This window comes from Vombatus ursinus, unplaced genomic scaffold (assembly GCF_900497805.2).
Source record: "Vombatus ursinus unplaced genomic scaffold, bare-nosed wombat genome assembly UNPS02014810.1, whole genome shotgun sequence".
NCBI lineage: Eukaryota > Metazoa > Chordata > Mammalia > Diprotodontia > Vombatidae > Vombatus > Vombatus ursinus.
The window spans coordinates 14809527-14826972 of record NW_020954588.1 but is presented as its reverse complement, the minus strand read 5'-3'; the positions used below and the strand labels follow the sequence as shown (position 1 = coordinate 14826972).

At 39.7% G+C, this 17446-nt stretch overlaps 1 protein-coding gene across 1 annotated transcript in view; it reads left to right on the top strand.

Annotated features, from left to right (window-relative positions):
• WWTR1 (WW domain containing transcription regulator 1) overlaps positions 1-17446 on the top strand; it is a 175902-nt gene that overhangs the window by 1123 nt on the left and 157333 nt on the right. The window lies entirely within an intron of this gene.

Genomic DNA, 17446 nt, shown 5'->3' with positions numbered 1-17446 from the left:
GCGGGGCGAAAGTTTCTGTTTTCTGCAGTTTTCTCCTTGATGGGAAGAAAACTAAAAAAAGTGAAATGGAACCCGGGGAGGTTGGACCGTGTGCCAGCCCCTTGTTGTCACCCGCAGTTATTCCGTTGTTAGAGTAGTTAAGGGCTGGATAAAACAATTGTGTGGAAATTAGGTCAGGAGAGTTTCATTGTGTCAGCTGGGGAGAACCTAGAAGACCGTCTCCATGGTCCCAGCGCCTTTTGCAAAATGTCTCTCCTACTCACAGCTTTGCGTGAGAACATTAAACTTTAATTAAAGTTTGGACAATTGTAACCACAGACTTCCGGAAAGGAAAGCTGTGGCTGCGGCCTCTCTTCTAAGAAACTAATCATCATGAGGAGTACGGGCTTGCACTCTGAAATGTGCCCAAGCTCCCAAGGGCCGACCTTGAGGTTGCACTAGGGCTGGCGCAAGCTTAACCTGAGTTCAAATACAACTTTAGACACCTTCGTTTACTGTGTGATGTCAGGAAACATACTTAACCAAGTGGAGTCTCGGTTTTCTCATCTATAAAATGGGGACAAGTACGTCCGAAAACTTTAAAGTGAAATATGGAATGGATTCATATTTGTGATTTCATTGGTGTGGGGAGTTCTTGGTGTGGAAACGCCCTTCACCTATGTAGATCAGCCACTCCTCTTTACTTGACAGGCTAGGTCTGAGAGTTGCCTTCTTCGTCTCACTGCAAGATTATTCAAAGGGTAGGACTTGAACCCAAGGCTTCCGAGTTCTACTTACTATGTTGAGTTGTCTGTCAAAGATCTGTTTAAGTGAAACTTAGTTGTGGAGTCATTCTTTGTTACTGTGGAAAACACTGCATCCCCTCTGATTCACAGTGCATGGCCCCTTCCAAATAAATTAATCTGTGCTTATTAATAAATTAACTAATAATTAATAAATCAATCCAGTGCCTGGAACTGTTTATTGATTGATTGATTGGTTGTCACAAGGTCACAAGAATGTGAGATTTTTTTCTTTGCTGTTTTCATCTCTTTAACTCAGGCTGGTGAATAATTGCCTAAGAAGCCCTTTCCTGCCCTTTCCAAATCAAAGTAGGTGAACTAGCTCAAAAGAAAAAGAGATGCGAAAATTTAGAGAATCCATCTCAAATATTCACAGCAACTATTTGTGCCCTACCTGTAGTAGAACATGGGAGCTCATATTGGTCTGATGAACCCCAGTAGGACACACTGTAACTTGACTCTAGCATTGTGATGTCATTTTGGTCCTCTTCCAGAACACGAAGGACAACCACCAACCGACCAGGTGGCGTTCTGATTAACGAATGCTTGATTTTGTTTCTGATCTGGACACGAGACAGAGCCACTGGACTGAAGTGGATGGGTTTTGTCAATTTGACTTATGATGTAGCATCCTCAAGCAGCATACTGACAGGGACAGGGGGCTGGAAGTCCACCTCTCACAAGAGAAGTTTGATCATAGGCAGATCTTTTTTCTTCTCTGAGCCTCAATTTTCTCATCTGTAAAGTGGACATCATAATCCTAGGAACTAAAGACCACCCAGGTTTGTTGTGAGGATTCAGTGAAATCCTGTGGGCAAAGAGTTTTGCAAACCTTAAAGTGATAAAGAAACCCCAGCATTTCATATAGATGGTGCCACTGCACTGACAGGGAGTGTTTTAACTTATCAATACCTACTGTAAGTCAAGAATACTATTTATGCTCATTGTAGTCTTTGGGGTACAATAGCTTGGTCTTAAAGGAGGCCCTTTTGGGCTTCCCTCATAGCGTTTTAAAGGTCAGGATGCCTATAAAATCATCATTTAAATTTTGCTTAGGTAATGAAATTTTCAAAGATGTTAATGTAATTTTTATAGGGAGATACTTAGTAAAGATGAAGTGTCTTGGTATAGTGGAAAGAGAACTGGCTCTTTGTAGTTGGAGGATCTGGTTTCCAATGCCTGCTCTTGTCTCAACATACTTCCAAGTAATTTTGGCAAAGTTACTTCGCCTCTCTCTGGGTCCGAGTTTCCTCACCTATGAAATAGGCTAGATCTCTCCAAGATCCCTCCCTGCTCTTACATTTTGTGAACTTTTAATGAAATTTTGGGCCCATTTTTTCTCTTCCCAAATGATTTAAAAGAAGAAATTTAACACTATATGAGTATGTGCTCCAGAAAATTATGTGTGATAAAAAATGAGTGGTAAGTGAACTGTGAAGGAGGTTGAGAACCCTTGTGGAGCTTAGAGGCTGGAGGAAAAGGGAGCATTCCCAGCTTTTCTTGGAACAGATCCGAGCCCCACCTGGAGAGTACATAAGGAACACTGGCCAAAAAAGAAAAAAAAAGACTAGTTTTGTGTGTAAGTTGTTCTAGGACTCTGCTTTGTAAGGAACCCCCAAGCACTCCCAATCTTTGAACCCTTTCTGTACCTCTGAACTTTGTCCAGGAAAACTGGGCAAAGGTAAGACAAAGGGAGTACCTGCCTTTGGGTTCATCTAAAGGTATTCTGTTCTAGTTTACCATTTCTTGGACACCAAGGAAGTACCAAGGTGTTCCTCATCTCAGCTCCCCTCCACCTTTCACAATTGACTGCTCCTTCTTTACTGATTGACCCATAGTCCTGACAGGGGAGCCCATACTAGCTCAGTGGCAGAAGTTGTTGGTGATGGTGCCATGACATGCAAGTGAGTTGGATTTAAATGAGGGAGGGTGTGCAAAATCACCAGCCTCACTTTCTCCTCCGGAATGTTTTAAGGTTTACAAAATGGCAGGCTGGAACTACCATGAGTGGCAGAAGTGATCTTAAATGAAAGCAGGACAGTATTGACCAAGGCAGAAGGAGGATTTAATGCACGTTGCCGAGCAGATCTTTCAAGGCTTCGATTAATGGTGAGAGGAAGTAAGTACAACATGCCAGTGTAGTAGATTTTGAAGATTTTTGAAGTTGGGAGACCTGGGTTCAAATCCTGTCTCTGACAGGAGCTGGGCATCTCTTGGCAAATCACAACCTCACTCAGCCCCAGTGTCTTTATTTGTAAAATGAGAAGAATAACATTTGTACCATCTCTCTCTCAATGGTGATGTGAAGAAAGTAATTGGCAAACCATAAATTGCTATAGAAATGTGACCTGTCATTATTACTAATAATATTAATAAGAACTTACATAGTTGTCGGAGGTTCCATTGTTTCGTGGACTGAGTCGCATTTCGAAAAGGGTGGTCGTTGGTCTCTTCTTGCTTGTTGCTTGTTGGGTCTTCCCATGGGTGCACTTTATCGTCTGTGAAATAGGAATAGGGGACAGGTGCTCTATCCTGCCTTAGAAATGTGAGTTGAGCTCTAACTAAAAGCATACATCTTCACCTAAATATGTGAAGCTTCAGCTGACAATCACTAGAGCCATCTTGAAAAACCCAGTGTGGAGACTGTAGGGGAAGCAGTGTAGCCCAAGGCAGGGGAAAGAGCCAGACCTGGCTTCCATTTCTGGCTCTGCCGTTTCATAGACTTTGAGCTGGAATGGATCCCAGAAATCATCTCATCGAACTGCCTCTTTTTACAGATGGGAAACCGAGGCTTAAAGAGAAACAGAGACAGAATGGGAAACCAAGCCTCCTAATATCCACATTTAATACCCAATCCACTAGACTATGTTATTGCCTCCGTGACCCTGGGCAAGTCACTCAACGGTTTGTTCTCAATTTCTCTACCTGGAAAATAAGGGGGTTGGACTTTTGATGCTTCTTGCAACTCTAACCCCTATGAACTGTGCAAAATACTAAGCTTTCATTGAAGGTAGGGAGGAGGGAAATCATATTTACCAAAGAAAGGACTTTTTTTTCTAGTGTGTATGACCTGATCACTTTTCTATGCTTCAGAAAGCATTCCTTTCCTCATCTTTTCAGACATTCCATTATGGCAAATAGTATCAGTGGAGAAGATCCAGGGTAAAAAGGCTTGCCTGTATTCTGAATGTGGCTTGAAACATTTTCCAAACTGGCTGTCTCATTTTAACAGGCCATTAATCTGTACTATAACAACAATATGGGTTAGGTTTCAAGTGGATTTGTGATCTCAGCTATGTGTGCAGAGTCCCTCCAATAGTACTGATTGTAGCCCCATCTTTACCTCCTTATCCTGTGTAGCTCTTATCCGTGTCCTGCCATAAATCCTCCATGGTGATGGGCATACTGGTGGGCCTTCGTCTTTGGGGCTTTCACATCAAGTAAGACCCAGTACAGCTCTGGTCCTGTCCATTTTTTAAAATCTTTCATTCTTGCTACCCTACCTTCTTTTTACTTTTATTTATTTATTTTTGACCAGGCAATGGGGTTAAGCGACTTGCCCAGGGTCACACAGCTAGTAATTGTTATGTGTCTGAGGCTGGATTTGAGCTCAGGTCCTCCTGAATCCAGGGCCAGTGCATATACACAGAAATATATGCATAGGGATTGTGCTTGGGATTTCGCTGCTATAGGGAACTCTTTCTGATGAAGTAACTCACACTGACAATACAGGTTGTGCCTTCTCTGCCATTTATAGTCTTGGAGAGCTGCCTAGGGCAGTGTTGTCAAACTCAGATAGAAACGTGGGCCACTAAACCAAACATAAGGACCCCTGCAGGCTTCATATTGACTTAGAAAACTACATATTAACATCAGCTATGCCCTTTTATATTTATTTCCCCATTACATTTTGATCTTGTTTGGGCTGCAGCCCATGTTTGACATGTCTGGCCTAGAGTACTGAGAGTCACATACCTAGTAGGAGTCAGAGATGAGACCTGAACCCCAGTTGTCCTGGCTTGGAGACCATCTCCTTATTCACTATGCCCAACTCCCTTTCTATACACATATACATACACATACATACATGTACACACACACAAACAACATGTATACATATACACACAGAAGTTCTTAATTGCCATATCCTATGGTTCAATCCTCATCCTTCTTGCCCTATTGATTTCCTCACTCCCCTGTCCCCCATACCCATGTGAGTGAGTGTGAGTGTGAGTGTGTGTGTGTGTGTGTGTGTGTGTATGTGTATTTGTTAGTAATAATTGAAAGGCACTGTGTTGAAGTGGGGAATAACTCAATTTGGAGTAAGAGAACAGAAGTTCAAATTCCAATTCTACCACTTACTAACTGTGTGACCCAGGTAAATCACGTCAGTTTTCTAGCCTTCATTTGCCCACTTTTAAATAAAGATGTCGGGCTTTTCGACTTTCAGCTCTAAATCTATGCTCCTCTGAATCCATGGGAATTCATGAGATTCCCCAAGAGAAAGGGCAGATATAGAAAAGTTCCAATTCAGAATCTTGGGGGCACACTGAGAGTTAGGAGACAGGATGGTAGTGATGAGCCAGCAAAAGAGATTGGGGAAAAAAATGGCCGGATGGATAGAAGGAAAACCAAGGAGACCAGTTTCACAGAAGCCAAGAAGGGAGAAAGTATCTGGAAGGAGAGGTGATAGATGGTCCAGAAAGCCTAGCTGTAGAGAAGTCCCAAAGGATGGTGACTGAACCTTCCAGTTTGGCAATTAAGACTTACTGGAAGAACCTGTCGTATACACCTTAAGTTTATTTTTATCACAGCCCAGGTTAATAGTGTGTCAGAATGAGATGGGTAGTCTGGAAAATTTGGTAAACTATATTCTGGACACAGGCAGAGTTTTTCACACTTAATCTTCCTCATTGATGCTATTTACACTTTGGAATCCAATATGTAAAGCACTTAGTAAATGGTGAAATACTACATTAATGTAAGCTATTATTATTGTTGTTATTAATTTTTATTATCATCATCCACTCAAGTCCAACTCAGATGACTCACTGTGGCATAGAGGTCACCCTGGGCTATGTCAGCAGAGCCAAAGCTCTGCCGAGTCCTAACAATCTGAAAACAGGTTGAAGTGATGGATCCTGGGAAACCCTATCTAAGTTTGGAGCCCTATAGCTTGGTTGTAGGATGGTGATTTAAACATTTTTTTTCTTGGCCACAGCAATTCCTGGAGAAGAGTTGTGATTTGCATGTTAGTGGATCTCAATAAAATTACAAATATAACAACAACAATAATAGCACCTGTGGTTACATGGGTGAAGGGAAGTCCCAGTGAGGGAACTCCCTCTACCAATGCAGATTAATTACTCATCCACAACTTAGAGTCTTAGGCATTTTCCTGGGACTCTTAGAATTTAAGTGACTTGCTCCGGGTCACATAATCAGAAGCAGGGCTTGAACATTGTCTTCATGACTCCAGGGTTGACTGATTCTCTATTCTTGACTATTATAGGCTCTGTAATTAAGTACCCATTGATTAGATTTTAGGATCCTACATTATTAAGAGTTGAAGCATAGGTAACTTAATCAGATGATTTTTGCCTGCTAGAGTAGATTGGAGTATCAAAAGTTTGTTTCTGAGTGTTGTGTTTGAATCTAGCCTTCTCACATTATCTTTGAAGATTTGATGGGAAGAAAACAGAATTGAGTATTGGATCTATCTCCTATTTCTGGTTTGTTTGTCAAGCTTTTAACTATTGGTAAAAACCAAAAGGAGTTTATTCAGTGTTTCACCCTAGTAAACAAGGTGGCCAAATTGTCTTTCTGACTTGGAGATTGGGTCTCTCCACCTTCAGCGTCTCTATCTGTGAACCGGGAATAGACATTATATTGTCTCTGGGAGAGGATTAATTATATAATGTTAGCCAAGTAGTTTAAAGATGAAGAGGAACTAAGTTACTTAATGCCTTAATTATGATAGTTGATTAAATCCCAATTGGGGTGGAGAGTTCAGGGTAAAGCAAGCCTAGAATGTAATGACAGAGAATGAGCTATGGTTTGTAGGAATCACAGCCTCACTTACCATTTCCTGCTACTGAAAGGAAGGAACATAAGGAGCCCTATGGCCCCCAACCCTCCTGTAGTGAAATATTTAACCTTGGGCCTGGGGGAAGAAAAGTCCTAAAGCAACCTAAGGTAATGTGATCTACAACTGCCCTTTTCTATGAGGAGAGAGGTGGAGAATGAGGACATTTAGCAGTGATTTATTTATGATGGGAAGCCAGTCTTGGTCATAGTCATCTTCTAGGCATGTGAGAAGATCAGGACAATTTCATCACATTAATATGAGAATGCAGTGTGTGTGTGTGTGTGTGTGTGTGTGTGTGTGTGTGTGCTTAACTTTTTTTGTGTCATGGATCCCTTTAACTGTCTGGGAAAGCTTATGAACCTTTCTCAGAATAACTTTTTAAATAATTGAAGGAAATGCTAAAGTTCACTTAGAGGCCAGTGAAAATAAATGAATCAATAAACGAATAAGTAAATAAATAACTGTGTATTTCCCATTCAAATTCATGTACCCCTGAAATCTATTAATGAACTCCAGGCTTAAAACCCCTGGTGTACAGTAATATTTTATTAGCTTTTCATAAATAATTTTTATAAGCAAATGTTTAATTACCTTAAATAAATTCTGGGAGACCTGAGTATTCACATTTGTGACAGCTAGGTAGTACAGTGGACAGAGCCCTGGATCTGGAGTTAGGAAGACCTGAGTTCATCTCTAGCCTCAGACACTTACTAGTGATGTGACTCTGAGCAAGTCACTTAACTGTTTACCTCAGTTTCCTCATCTGTAAAATAGCTATAATGATAGCCCCTACTTCCCAGGGTTGTTGTGAGGAAAATGAAACGTTACTTATAAAGTGCTTTGCAAATCTTGAAGCATTATATAAATGCTAGCTATCATCACTGTCATTTATTATTATTATTATTGTTATTATTTCCAGTATACTCAATGCCTATGGGCTTGCAGATTGTGAATATCTTCCCAGAGGATCTCTAGTCAGTACAATACTTTAATGGATCTGTGAAGGACATAGGGAGTAGATGGTTCTATTCCCTTCACCAATTCATGTCACCACCCATCCGTACTTTTTGATCCTGTGTAACTCTTATTCATGTCTTCTAGTAAATCTACCTACTACTGCTGGAACCTGTCCTTTTGATCCCTTGACATTGGGAAGGTAGATAATCATGGAGGGTTGTGGTTACCAGTGGTAGTCTGCTCATCTATGTCTATCCCTCACACTTGCTCTGTGGTCGGTCCACCTCTTTCTGTCATGTATGATGCATACAGTCTTTATACTGCAGAAATGAATGTATTTCGAGTAGTTTCTATTTTTCCTTTTTTATTTCTCCCCCAATATGTATTTGGAGCAGTAGTTTGCTAGAAAATTAATAAAGTTCTGTCCATATAACTCAAGGCAAAGGATGCGTTTGTTGGCCAATGTTAGGGTCAGATGGATTTCCTCAAACTTTTCTTCACTGATTATTCTTTCCTAAAGGTCTCCTTTTCTATTTGATGTCATATCTAGAGAGCTGTAGACTAGAGCAAAGCAGTAGATTAATAAGAAGGTGCAGAGAGATGTTTCCAAAGTACTCCAGGATAATGATGATGATAGTGGTGGTGATGGAAACATCAGTCAGTTTTTATTTATTGAGCATCTGTGTATGCAGCACTTTTCCAGGTACTATGGGAGCTATACAAGAATTATAAAGCCTGTAAGGATCTCAAGGGGAATACAAGACTAATTAGAAACAATTGCCAGTAGGACATGACAGACAATATATAATTACATGTTAAATTTTGTGTTATGGAACCTGATATGAGTCAGAAGAGAGGGGGATGGTGGAATATGATTGGGAAAGCACTAGGTCTGAATGAGAAAACCAGGATTAAGGTTTCCCCTTCCTGGTCGCTTGCTGCCTGTGTTACTTTGGACAAGTCATATAACCTCCATGATCCTCTGTCTCCTCATCTTGGAGATGAGGAGTTTGACCTGGGTAGTCGCATCTAGTTTTTGATCTGGAACCGTGATGGTTGGAGCATTGGTCAGGGGTTATGTGGGATGTAAGCTGAGCCTGGAAGGGTGGGTAGGATCTGGGATGATACAGAGAAGAGGGAAGAGAGGCAGTGTGAGCTAGCAGATAGAGAGCTGACCCTTGAGTCTGGACGATAAAGGGTTGTAGTCCTTCTGATACATGCTGGTTGTGTGAGCTTGGGCAAATCACTTACTGGCTCAGTGTAAGTTGCTGAAGAGTTACTGACTTGCATTACTAAAAGGAGTTTCTTCATCTGTATTTTCTTTTGCAATGAAATCACAGGTAAAAGAAAGAAAGAAAGGAAGAAGAAAGAAAAGGAAAGAAAGAAAGAGTATTTCAAGAGAGGGGAATGGAGTGAAGGCACGGTAGGCAGAAATAAATACGGTGTTTTAATGCTATACTGAAGAGACTTGCCTAGAAAGAGCAAAAAGTTTATGTGGATGGGACCAAATTATAGAGTACTTAAAAAGTCAAGAAGAGGAGTTTAGATTTGATCTAGTAGGAAACAGCAATCTATTGAATGTTTCTGAGCTCAGAAATGAGCTTGATGGTGAAAGAGACATTTGAGGAAAACCTGTCTAGTTGTGATGGGATCTTTCCCTATGTCTTTGACTTTCTTGGAATATGTGTCTAGTTCTGATATCATTGGGTCAAAGGGCAGAGATAGTTTCTCAATGCAATGTCTAAGAAGAGACAGAGTCTCCTCTCAGATTGGAATTAGGGAGGAACTCTTTTTTACTATAAGAACTTAAACAATTCACATAAACAAACTTTTCTCAATACTACCTTTCTCTTTAGGATAAATATGAACCAGACAACTTTAAACCTATGGAAGAAAAGTAGCTTTAAATCTCTAATCAGGGAGGTTCCAAAAGGGGGGATTGGGATGGGAATAGGGGAGCCTTCTGAATCATATCAACAGTTCTTCCAAAGGTTCTGTGCTCTAGTTATGTACTTGGCTTCTTAAACATTTCTACTTAGTGCCTTCTTGACCTGGAATTAACCTCTGACAAGCCCAGTAAGCCTAGATCTAGTTTCTTAGCCCACAGGGAATTGGAAGCAGCAAGAAGGAGAAGGTAGAGTACTGGTTACAGGTTACAACAGACAGTAGCAATGACATCAGGACAAGTGGCTCTTGACACTGAGGAAGATGGCAGAGACACTCAAAACTGGATGCAACTGTAAGTATTACTACAGAGTGACAATGATGGTTGTTCATAATGGGGACTTAGGATCATAGGTTGAGAGCTTCAAGGACACGCTGTTTCATCTCTTCGTCTATAGAGTTCACCTATTCCACCCTCCTCATTTTACAGATGGAAAACCAGAGGCCCAGAGGAGTTAATTGACAATGTCACATAGATAGTAAACGGCAGAGCTGGGATTTGAACCCAAGTTCTCTGGCTCCAAATTCAGCTTTCCTTCCACTGCACCACGGTTGCCTCCTTCCAATAGAGTAAACTTCAGTTATCCAGAAAGTTAGTTTATATGAATGAGGAGCAACACGTTAGTACCCAAAGATTCTGACTAAATGAGGTATACTCTATTGAATGGAGAAGAAAATGGCAAACCACACCAGCATCTTTGCCAAGAAAACCCCAAATGGGGTCACAAGGAATTGAAAAACAATGGAACAACAGTTGTATTGAAGTCAAGCTTTCTTCATCTTCTCATTTTACTTTCCTTTAACAAAAAATTAAGTTCTAATTCTTTCTGTCATTCCAAACTACATTTCCTAGCCTTCTTTTCCATGTTGCTCTCATTCCCAAATTAAGCTCTGATGGAGAGGCAGAAATTAATATTCTCAGGTAATTTATTTATTTTTTTTTAAATTTTTAATTTTGGAGGCAATGTGGGTTAAGTGACTTGCCCAGGGTCACAGAGCTAGTTAGTAAGTGTCTGAGGCTGGATTTGAACTCAGGTCCTCCTGACTCCAGGGCTGGTGGTCTATCCACTGTGCCAGATTGCTGCCTGTCAGGTAATTTATTCTTAAATGACTGATGGCTGACAATTCTAACCTGTCATACGAGGATTCTCAATTAGAAAACAACACACTCACTGCATGAAGGTTGCGTATTATGTGTTTGATCTGTACTACCCAACACTACCTCATTGTTTTTAAAAAGCACTTTTGATACTCCTTCAGCCTGGAAATTAAAGATAAAATGAAACTCTATTCTGTTTTGTGCTTAACCTGCCTTGGAGCATTTCTAACAGTGGGCTTAGAAATAATAACATAACTGATTAGAGACAAACACATCTGGTAACTTGTTTACTATAGCAAACTACTCTTTTCTTGCTAGTGCTGGGTCTCAAGCCAGGAAGACCTGAGTTAAAATCCAATCTCATACTAGCTTTATGACCCTGGGCAAGTCACTTAACCCCATTTGCTTCAGTTTCCTCTTCTGTAAAATGAGCTGGAGAAGGAAATGTCAAATTACTTTAGGATCTTCATCAAGAAAACCCCAAATGGGGTCATAAAGAGTCAGATGTCATTGAAATGACTGAACAACAACACTCTTTCCTGGTGATTTTCCTACACCCTGAAATATTGAAAGGTTTTCTCTCTTTCCTTGTGCTCGGGTGAAACCCTTCTCTATCTAGGTGTTCAGAGACAAGCATTGTCTACACTAACCAACTGGCTGGAGAGTAGAAGAGTCACTGAGCCAAGGGGGTGAACATGCTTTGTTCAGGCCAATTATTTCTTTAGTTTTACTGAGATGAGTGATTTTCTTTAAAATGGCATTAAGTAGTTGTTTTGGCTTTGGGTAGACTTAAGTGGTTGCTGGTTTTTCTCAACTTCCCAGATGATTTATACACACCACTCTTAAGTCATTTCCCTAAAAACATGAATGTTCTTTGGGAGGACTTCAAGTTCAAAGGTAAGATGCTTGTGTGTTGCCATCTTGCAGCTGGGCAATAGCTCAGTTTTGGTTGATGGTGATAGGTAAATGATCTCATTGCTCCCTCCCACTCCCATGCTTTGGCTTATTTAATTTCCTCCTTCTCTTGAAAAACCCTCCTTACTCCACTATACCTTTCAGAAGTTCATTCTTCAAGACTCTAATTTAACACCAACAATGATTTTTCTTCATCTCTGAGACTCCTATGTCACTTTTTGTCTATATTATTACACACTTGGTCCTATATTATAATGCTCTATTGCATACCATTATTCATGTTTTTATATGTTAGTTAGTTTGGCTAACTGGATAGTGAGCTCTTAATCCAGTCAGTCGGTCAGTGAACATTTATTAGGAACTTCCTATGTGCCAGACACTGTGATAAGTGCCGGGGATATAAAGAAAGGCAACAGATATCCTCTGCCCTCAATCAGCTCACAATCTAAGGGAGGTGGGGGAAGGGAAGACAAAAATAGTAGAAAAACAAGGGAGGAGGTTAGGGCCTGGGTTTTGAACTTCTTTGTATTACTCCCAGAGTTCCTTTCAAGTCGTAGCTTTCCATAAACGTTTGTTGATGGTGATATGATAATTTTTTTTTTAACGTATGTTGCTTTGTATCATTAGTTATCTTTCCTGTGCACAAAGGCCAGATGACTACTTGTTGGGTATAGTTGGGTTTGGACTAGTGGCTGATGAGGTAAAATCCTCAAATTCTGTGGATTCTCTTTTTTTCTTCCTAATCAGCAAAAAACCTTGAAAAAACTCAAACCAAAAACAAAACAAAAAACAAACCCCCTAAGAACCTACAAAAGAGTTACCAAATTTTTCTCCATCGACATTCTAGAAACCCATAGAGGTTAGGGACTCTATCAGGTCACAGACTCCTAGAATTGTAGTGCTAGGTGGAGTCTTCCATACAATAGGCAGTTAATAGCTACTTTTTTTTATTGCTGGGTCACTATTTATTTAAGTCCAGACTTAAGAATATCTGGTTGGAACATCAGGCCAAAGCTCCAGAGTATGAATAGGCTGTGTGACAGTCGGAGAAACTTAGACAAGGCACAGATAAGGATGTGCACGTGGCATATGGAATAGTCAAAGTCAGGACGGGAGAGGTTAAAGTTGAAGACATAGTGGGTCTAGTGGAACCCAGAATCAGATGAAAGTAGTCCAGTACCCTGGAGAGCTCCTGGGGAGAGCAGTTGCTCTGATGGAGTTGGGGGTGGAGGGTGGAGGAGGGATGGAGGGCTTTTATTCTCCGATCCAGAGACTTTTTTAGGTGAACTACTTCCAGAACTATCTGGTTGTTAAAAGAATCTTCTTTTCTTTTACATTCACTTTCTCTGGGCCATAATGACCATTGTTTCAAGAAATTTCCAACTTTCCACCAAGTGGAAGGGCCTTTGATTTGACATAATAGGCTTAACTTTCTTCTTCTTCATCTCGTGCTTAGTCCTCTGCAAGGTCCTCTCTATGGTCTTGAGAATGAACCTTCCCAGAGCTAGATTCTAACGCAGGGAGTATTTCACTAAGTGAACTAGATTTCTCTACTAAAGTTGACCAATGTTGACCTAAAATAGCCACTCCTTTTTAACCTTTGATGAGGAGAAAGCAATTAAGAGACCAATAGCTCACATTTTTAAAATAGTACTTTACTATAAAGTACTATGGGGCAGCTAGGTAGTACAGTGGATAGAATACTGGATCTGGGGTCAGGAAGACCTGAGTTCAAATCCAACCTCAGACATTTACTAGCTGTGTGACTCAGGTCAAGTCACTTAATCTTCGTCTCAGTTTCTTCAACTGTAAAATATGGATAATAATAGCATGTATCTCACAGGGTAGTTGTGAAGAGATAATATTTATAAAGTGCTAAGCACATAGTAGGCACTATATAAATGTTTATTTTCTTCTTTTTCCTACTTTAAAAAGTGCTTTTGCATACTTATTTGATCCCTATAGCAACATTTTGAAGTATTCCTTCCCCTATCCATTTTTTTTTTTATTGAACCTGTGATTTCATTGGTCTAGGGTAGTGGTTCTCAAAGTGTGGTCTTGGGACCACCTGGAATTGCCCAAGATCCAGGGGGTCTGTGAGGTCAAAACTATTTTCATAATAATATAAGACTTTTAAAATTTTAATGTGGTAATTCATGATAGATATAACCCACATATACAAAATCTTTTGGTGGGGGGAGGTCCTCAGTAATTTTTAAGCATGTGGAGAGTCCTGCAATTAGAAAGTTTGAGAACTGATCATCTGGGACAGAGGCCCACAACATTCCCAAGTTCATGGGAACCAGATTAAAATGTAGTTGGGAAATATGTAACAAAATAAATCAAAATACAATAAAACATAGATAATGTTAATGTGTGGTTTTCTAAGTCAATGTGCAGCACACAGGGATTCTTATGTATGGTTTAGTAACCCCCCAGTTTTCATTTGAGTTTGGTGCTATTAGGAACTAGGGAACTCTGGAATAGGAAACTCCCTTTACCAATACAGATGCTCTTCAGGTTACAGTTTTAAAGAATTACCTTGGGTACTGAGAGGTTAAGTAAATTGCCCCAGGTTACATAGCCATTATGCCAGAGGCAAGGACTGGAACCCAGGTCTTTCTGACCCTGAGGTCATTTCTCTATCTACAACACTACACTACTTGAGAAAGTGTGTGGTAGAGGGCAGAAAGTCAGCCTCAAAGCCAGGAAAACCTTGGTTTGTGTCCTTATACTCTCCGGCCTTACAGACACTTATCTGTGACCCTAAGTAAATCACTTAATCTCTCAGTGCCCTCAGGGAACTCTAAAACTATCCTTTCTTTATGGAGGAGGAATTTGAAGAAGTGACTTAAGTGACCTGCCCAAGGTCACATAGGCTTTTTTTTTTTTTTTTAGGTAATCAGTGTCAAGTGACTTGCCTGGGGTCACACAGCTAGTAAGTATCTGAGGCTGGATTTGAACTCAGGTCTTCCTGACACCAGAGATGGTGCTATATTTCCTGTGCCCAATAACTACCCCAATATAGGCCTGTAAAGAAGGGGGAAGAGCTGAGTTTCAGAGTAAGGTATTGGTCCTAAGCCTGTCAGCCCAATTCTCTTTCCACTATAGGATGTTGCCATGAATTATGAGCTGAGAACATGTTTCTAGAATTTTATTGGAGAGAAATTTGATGACCTCTCTGTAGTCCTACTTACACCTTATTGAGAGGTCTCAAAGCTTATTTTAATCAACCAGTACCTTCATTTTCAGAACCATTGTGAAAATGCCAATGCTATACTTTGGTTTATAATTCTCAGTATGGTTAGTATTGGAATATGTAATGAGGGCCATAATAAAAACAGCAGATGGTGTTCTAAGAGAGGATCAGATTGAAATTTATAGTTCAGAAGAACACAGAACTGCAGTTTCATTTTATGCATTTTTATCATTCACATCTCGGTTTCTATTGGTACTTGAAATGATTTTGACCCGTATCAATGCGTGCACATTCTCTGGGACTGATATGCTTAGCCATCTTGCTAGACAGATGTACACAGATGAGCTAAAATTCTATTCTACAGAAATATTTACTTGAAGGAAGGAAATAGAAGTCTGGAGAAAGAGAGCTCGATGCTTAAATAAAGCTTCAAGTATAATCAAATATGTTTTAAAATATAATCACCTTCTCTCAGACATGCACATATGTGTATATAATATACATGTGTAGATACACACACACACACACACACACACGCACGCGGGGGGGTGGTCTGGACTTGTGATTTCATCAGTATAGGGAACTTCCAGTGTGGAATTCCCTCCACCAGTGCGAATCTTGCTGGCTGGCTGAGAAATTAGGTGATTTGCCTGCCCGTGGTTACACAATTAGCATGTACTGGAGGCATGGCTTTGGAGGGTAAGCCAGGCTGACTTTCACTATAGGTATATATGTTAATATGTGACTTCATTGACAGAGGGGTGACTACAGGGGGACAAACCTTTTTGGAAACAGAAGCAGATAAATACCACCTACTAAGGTTCAGAGGGTAAGCAATCTGCCAAATCCCACACCAATTAAATCACAGTTCTTTGAAATATTGAAGTGTGTCTTTGATTATTTTTACCCTTGGTTCAAAAGAAAGTCCTTTGTATAAAAGTATTTAAAACCTGTACCACACCATAAGAAAAAAGTTGACTTTTTGCTACTTCATCTAGTTTTTAAAACTTCCATTCAAGTCTAGCCTTCATTTTGTTTCATCTTGCTAAGTAGAAGAACTTCAGTTCAGGGCTGGCATAATTGTGATTTGGTGGGAGGGGTTCGGACTAAGGAAGTCAGAGTACTGTGAACTCCAGAGATGTTTATGGAGTCTCTTGGGTTTTCTGGAGAAGCAGTCTTTTGGGCTGTTAGCTCCAATTTTATCTTCTCTGTTTATTTACTACTTGAAATGTAAAGTCCTCTGCATATAGACCTGATAACCAACATCCTGGCCTACATACACACATCTGGAGGACAGCCTGCCTGACTCCCAGGGATCTGGCCAATCCTCCTGCAGTCAGTTGGGCCTGCTTGTGATAATGCTTTAAGGGAGAAGGTAGCCCCCAAAATTTCAAAAGAAATATTTACTTAATTTAGAAGGAAATAGAGGTATGGAGGAATGATATTCTATTTCAATGAAGATTAAAATTCAATTCATTTTATTTTAAACACTCCCCTCCTCCCCCTTATTGGAGTGCCATCTATGTTCCAGGCTCTGTACCAGAGTGCCCAGAAGGCTTAAGGTTCTGTCTCCTATGCAGAACTTAGCATATTCCTGCTTAGAGTCTGAGTACTGAATCAGTATGTTTCAACTTTACCTTCTCCCCTACTAGAGATAAAATAGTACCCACTTTAAAAAAGAGAGGGAGAGAAAGGAGATCCGATTGTAAAATATGCTCAGTTAAATCATAACTCACCATTCATTCAACAAAAATGTATTATATGCCTACTATGTGCCAGGCACAGTGCTAGATGCTACCGATACAAAGACCAGGGAAAAGAAAAAAAGAAAGAAACATTCCCTGCCCTCAAGGAATTTATATTCCCCAGGGTAAGGGGTGAAGGGAGATGGAGCAGCAGTGGGGCAATGTAACATAATTCCAGTTAAGTAAATACAAAGTAGACATAAAATCATGCAAAGTAATTTCATACAAAATTGTATGAAGTTTATAAAAATCATACAAAGCAGTTTCATTGAAAATCATGCAAATATGCAATCACAAAATAATTTCACACAAAATCATATACAGACTTTCATATGAAATCATACAAAGCAATTTCATAAAAAACAATACAAGATATACAAAATAATTCCATGCAAAATCATATAAATATACAAAATTTTATATGAAACCATACAAAATGTTCAAAATCATGCAAAATAATTTCATACAAGATATGTGAAATAATTCCATGCAAAATAATACAAAATATACAAAATTTCATATGAAATCAAATACCCAAAATCATACAAAATGATTTAATATAAAATCATAAATTTCATACAAAACCTTATACCTCATACAAAGCAATTTCGTACAAACATACAAAATCACACAAAATAATTTCATACCAAATCATATTATACAAAATCACACAAAATGTTCAAAATCACACAAAGCAATTTCATACAAAAACCATAC